General features: G+C 36.5%; 1 long non-coding RNA gene across 1 annotated transcript; it reads left to right on the plus strand.

The window, feature by feature from the left end:
- The first annotated feature begins 365 nt into the window (after positions 1-365).
- On the plus strand, positions 366-5,266 carry LOC134738441 (uncharacterized). Its single transcript, XR_010124165.1, has 3 exons — positions 366-535; positions 3,831-3,887; positions 5,240-5,266. It is a non-coding gene; the product is annotated as an uncharacterized LOC134738441 (long non-coding RNA).
- The last annotated feature ends 899 nt before the right edge of the window (positions 5,267-6,165 follow it).

Below are 6,165 nucleotides of genomic sequence, written 5' to 3' on the forward strand. Positions count from 1 at the left end.
AAAGACTTTATGATCTGTACTCTGATTTTAAAATTTTGGAATACAGAGATTTCACTGGAGTATGTTTGTCTTTAATGCATTACCAATTAATAATTAATATCTCTAAATGAAGAATGAGCTTGTTTTATTTCACATTCTGGAAGCAGTTTTGTCATTTTTGACCAAGTTTCCATGAATGTTTCTTAATATAATACCAGGATATGTCAGCTCTGTCTTATATTTGCAATGACTCTATTTTCTTCTTAATTAAACACAGAAGCTGCTGATCTGAGGACAAAAATAGAATCTGATGAAGTCGGAATTTCTTCCAGAAAGTATTCTGTCTTTGCCTCCAGATGTCAAAAGTTACACATGAGTACAGCTCACATAGGGGAAGGGGCAAACAGCAACCTCTTGGGCTGGAGTCTTGGGCTAGAAAAGATCACTGATTACCCACCTGTTCCCCCTGGATACTAGGGCTTCAACCCAGAAGGTGCTGTGATGAAGTGGCTTCAGCAAAAGATTACCTGAGACATCCTGATCCGTTATGAGAATGGTAAGAAGCAATAAAGAAATTGAATATAAAGGAATCAATTAAACAAGTAACAATGAGTACAAACTACTCAAAAAGCTAAGTGAACTATATTTTCTTGTAAGACAAGAAAATAATGAACAATTAATTTGTAAGTAATTCATATATGCCTAAAACATTCAATAAAATAATTTTTAAAAGTATATGTGTTAAATGGCTAATGAGAGGTATATAATACTATAAGGGCTCAAAAATGGAGAACATTGACAGGTTATGTAAATAGAAGACCACATGGAGACAAGCAAAACAACCCTCACAAGTTGGTTCACTCTGACCACCAGTAGAAACGTAGGTCTTATTTCTCCTGCTCATGCTGCCTGGTATCTGAATATTGACCTATTGACTTCTTATCACCTGTACAAGCTTATCATCTATGTCCTCACTACTTGCTGTGGCCTCCAATTTCTTCTTTTGGATTCACTTGAAGATGACTATGTAGCCAGCTAGAGTCATCTGTGTCCTAGGTTGTATCTTTCCTAACTGCGTGTCCTGGTCTTGATCCTATGGCTCTACCTGGTTTCCAAGTCATCCCCAGTCTGAAGATGCCAAGCCAATAATACTCACGTAGACACTAGTACTGACTATGAATGGGTTGCAAAGAATCCTGCTTTTGTTCCTACAGAAGCTATAGCTAAGCTCACAATGGATTGTCTAATATATTTTCTTTTTTAACTTGAGTATCAGTTGCCTCAATTTTTCAGGCAAGATAATTAAGTTAAATAATATCTAAGAATCTGTTTCATCTCTAAGTTGCTACGGTCATGGTGAGATCATTGATCATTCATATGTAAATAGATTTTTCCTAATTATTGTGTAGTATTTGAAAACAGACTGTGCTCATGATTATTTTAAACATGCCCCCTGTGAGCTTCTTTATCCAACTAATTAGTCTTATTTTTTAATAAAACAATTTTAACCAAAGTAAACTTTTGATTAAAATGTCAGAGATTCCAAAGCGATTCAATCCAAATCAATGAGGTTACTAAATGGAAAGTTTTGCAAAACTGAATTCTGCTTTCAAAGTTTCTTGCATTTTATTGTTAACTTAGGGAATCTAGGGTCACTTTATTCGCTGTTGTTGTTTTAAGCAAAATATAGACTAAATTTTGAATCAAAGACAAGGCTTGATTTTTTATAACTATGACTAGGTCATCACAGATAAGCTCTTTATAATCTTCAAGATTCATTGTTTTTATCTATAAAATGAGAGTAATGATACTTGCTTTACATATCTTTCAGGATTATTGGGAATGTGAAATGCAGCAATGTAAATAGGGCTACGTGTGGACAGGACTGTCCTGCTTAAATGTCACACTCTCAGCTCTTTTTGGATTGTTCTTCTATGGGCCATGATATGCTGTTTTTCCGTTTTTTTTTTGTTTTTTTTTTAAAGGATTCTCTCTACTTTCTATAGCCCAGGCTGGAGTGCAATGGTGCGATCTCGGCTCACTGCAACCTTCACCTCCTGGGTTCAAGAGATTCTTCTGCCTCAGCTTCCTGAGTACCTAGGACTACAGGCGTGTGCCACCACACCCAGCTAATTTTTGTATTTTCGCCATGTTAGCCAGGCTGGTCTTGAACTCCTGACCTCATGATCCGCCTGCCTCGGCCTCCCAAAGTACTAGGATTACAGGTGTGAGCCACCACGCTCAGCCTGTTTTTCTTTCTTATACAACACTTACCACATTATATTATGATTAATAATGCATGCTTTTCTTTTTTAGTCTTTGAGTTACTGGCAGGTTGTGGGGGAGATGAAGTGTTTATTCCTGTAGTCATGTGACAGCTGACGCAGTACTTGGCACATGCTAGGTACTCAATAAGTGCTTGTTGAAGATGTTCCATAACAAGTGGGATTTAAGTTGGATATTGAAATTCAAGTGGAGGAAAACCAATGATAGTAGGTATTCGTATTAGTCAGGAGAGGCTAATAAATGTTTCAGGAACAAGAAACCCCAATATTTTGGTTTGTTTACCATCAATTAAAAATAAAAATAAAGCTTTTTCTCCCTTTTGACAAAGTTCGATGCAGGTCTAGCTGACTCGCCAGGGCAGCTGTTCTATACATGTTGGCTCAGTTTGAATGTCTGGTTAGAGCTCATGCCACCCACTTATAGACATGTGCTTCCATTGTTGTGTGGCAGGGAGAAGTGTGCTGGAGGGTTGCTCAACTGCAATTCTGTAAAAGTGCCAGTAATTACTTTTACTCAGATTTAGTCTCTTTTATTTTTTACCTAAAGCAAGTCAAATGGCTGAGTCTAATTGAAAGGTGGTGAGGACATACAATGTCTCATTTGCCTAAAAGGAGCAGAGAATCATGTATTGGTAAACAGCACAATGCTGGTCACAGTGTGGGTGTATATTTCTACTGTCTAACAACAAATCTGTTGGCTTTACTTTATGATTATATCTCCTCATATATAAATCAGACCACACCATTTCTCTACTAATGTTCTCAGACATTTTCCAAATGCACTAAAATATTTAATATTATCTCAACTTGACAGTTAACAAAGTTCAATCTGCTCTGGCTCCAGCCCCCTTTTTCTAACTTTGATTCTTGCCTTGTAAACTTCACTTGCTTTCTTCAAGTTCCGTGAACATTCCAAGCTTATTTCTACACAAAACTTTTGCACATTCAATTCTATAAGAAACATTCTAATCTCAATCTACACACAGCTGATCCTTCATATGTCTCAGGTTCCCATTCATGAAACACCTGGTTAGCCAATCCATTCATAAAAGCGAAAAGTATCACCCACACACACCAGCCTCATTCCATCCCATCACTTGAACTCATTCCCTTCACAACATTTTTGCTAATATTTAATAGTATCCTATGCATTTATATGTTTGCTTATCTTTCTCATTCTTTCTCCTCAGCATTTTAAGATATGAGCTCCAGAAAGAAGCAGCTATACCTATTTTGTTTTGCTTTTGTCCTAGCACCTAGAAAGGTACCTGGCATCTAATAATGTTTAACCAGTATTTTTTTAAATGGAACAATTGTTTGCAATAACAAGAAGATATACTAGAGAATTTCAAAACTACAAAATATCAGGGTGCTTCACGGGGGTACAAACTCTTTCTGTCAAGGGCCAGAAAGTAAATAATTTTCAGCTTTGTGGGCCAGATGGTTTCTTCTGCAGTTCTTCTCAACTCTGCACCAATTCTGTCATTGTAACACAAAAGCACCCATAAATGATATGTCAACATAAGGATGTAAATGTGTTAAAACAAATTTTATTTACAATAACAGGCAGCAGCGAGATTTGGCCTGGGGACGGAGCAAAGTGACCCCCTGCTGTAGAGCAAGGTGAGTGAGTCACTGACGCCCTTGACAGCACATTCTTAGAAGTCATGCTAGTTAGAGGCAAGTTCTGTTTCTTCCACCAACATCTTCAAGCCTCAGAATCCTTTTCTATCAAATGGGGCTAATAATAGAATACACCATACCTCAGAATTAAGTGAGGCTGTGCAAAAGGTGCTTAATTCTGTGCCTGAAATATAGCAACAGACAATAAATCCATCTAACAATAAATTCTTATGAAGAAGTTATTACAATAAATTCAATGGCAAGCAATGATGGCAATGGAAATAAAAATGGAGAAGCAGATGTAATTAAGAGATTTGAGAAGTAAAATTGACAGTTCCTGGTGACTAAAGCATGTGTTAATGATAGTGATATCCTTGGACCATTAGTTGTTCAGCTTTGAATACCCTCCCCAATTTCTCTGCTTATTCTTTTTCTGTGTTTCTTCCACTCTCTTCTCTCCTTTTCATTCTTTAAGAACAAGCTCCAATTCACACTTTTGAGCTGCCTTTCAAGTTCCTCAAAAAAATTAATCATTTCATTAAACATTATTTAAAGCTTGGGCTCTTTTTGTTTCTACTCTTTAGTATAGTTAGTTGCTTACACTTTTGTCTTTCTCAGTGCATTGTAACATCTCTGAGAGCAGGCATTGTTTTGTTGCTTATCTGTGTGTTTTGTTTGTCTGTTTTTGTCACTATATTCTACATCACACTTGGCATGTGACTTATGCGTATTTCATACATTATTATGGAATGATCAAATGAAGCAGAGATCGAATGATTTTTTCAAACACAGAAGTTCAACTTCCACTTGCTAGAGTCCCCCATCAATAAAATATCCACAGAACAACACTGGGTCATACACAATGGTTCCATAATTTGACCTGTGTTTTGTCCCCAACATCTGCTTGCAGGGATGCAGCATCCTCGTGGCTGTTCACATGCCATTGCACTGGGATAAGTCTCTCTTCACTCTCCATTCCCCACCCCACAAAAACCCCATCGCTTGCCTTATGTGAGAATTGGAACCATAAAAATAAAACAAAGATGTCTTCTTATGTATGATAATTAATGGGAACAAAATGTCTTGGATGAAATATTACTGGCAAAACGAGGCATAACCAGATGTTGTGCGATGCAAGACCCAACATAAAGTAATGAAGAACTCCACTGAGTCAGACGTGTCTACTTGAAAAATGTTTATTTTGAAAATCAAATGAAAAAGTAAAAAATATATAGTTGCAAAGACTGCTTTTCAGGAAAGCAGTGGGTTCTTTCCCCAGTGCTCTAAAAAGTTTAGATATTGTAGCCAAAACGTTGTAAAATATGATTTTGTTTTCTGCTTTTTTTCCCCAGGGAGAAGGGAATTTTAAAGAAGAGATTGCATCAATAAAGATTCTTTTAGTGTTATTTTTATCATTATAAAAATTACACACACTTGTTTTAGATTATTTGTAAACTTCAGAGCTGTAAAGATGAAAATAAAAATTGTTCATTATCTTAATCGGCAAAATTAACCATCCTTAACATTTTTATATGTCTTTTAGTTATTTTGTATGCCTATGTTTATGATGAAACAGTTTTGAATTTTTTAACGTATTAAAATCATGGGATTTTTGTCTTTAATTCACGTTTCCTTTTAGCCATCCACCTCCAAAGCTGAATTATGAGTTTTACTGTCCTAGGGAAAAACAAGTTTGAGTCTGCTATGAAAAAAAGTAATTAGCAGTTTCAGTGCTGGTTTCTGGGGTCCATAAAACAAATTGTCTTAAAAACCTGACATTTGGTTTGGACTTGCCATGGATTCTAGAAAGTATAGTTCACAGGAAAGAAAGAGATTTTTCAAATTTCTCTAGGTACTAATTATTTATGATCTAGTCCTGGTAAAGTAGATCAAATGCTTCCCATATATTCCGGGAGAACTCAGGATATGAATTGGAGTCATGGTCAGATCATCTCTTCTGGGTCTACTGGCTATGAGAAGAAGGGAGAAGGAGATAGAACTAGAAAGCTAAAAACAAACATTCTAGTCATTCTCCACCCCTGCCTCAGGGCCAACCATAAGGTATTGGTAAAAGAGGGATTTGAAACATCTAAAGAGGTATGAAGGAACCACAGAATATTAGCGTTAAGTAGCACACTTATCATGAGTTATACGGGAAAGCTAAACAAGAGCAAGGATTTTTGTCTCAGAGCACATCTAACATAGCATGGAATATGAAGTGGTGGCAGTGGGCATTTAGGTAATGAAGCTGAATCAGATCCCATCATCTTTGACTTTG

The sequence above is a fragment of the Pongo pygmaeus genome, chromosome 17, assembly GCF_028885625.2.
Source record: "Pongo pygmaeus isolate AG05252 chromosome 17, NHGRI_mPonPyg2-v2.0_pri, whole genome shotgun sequence".
In the NCBI taxonomy this organism is placed as follows: domain Eukaryota; kingdom Metazoa; phylum Chordata; class Mammalia; order Primates; family Hominidae; genus Pongo; species Pongo pygmaeus.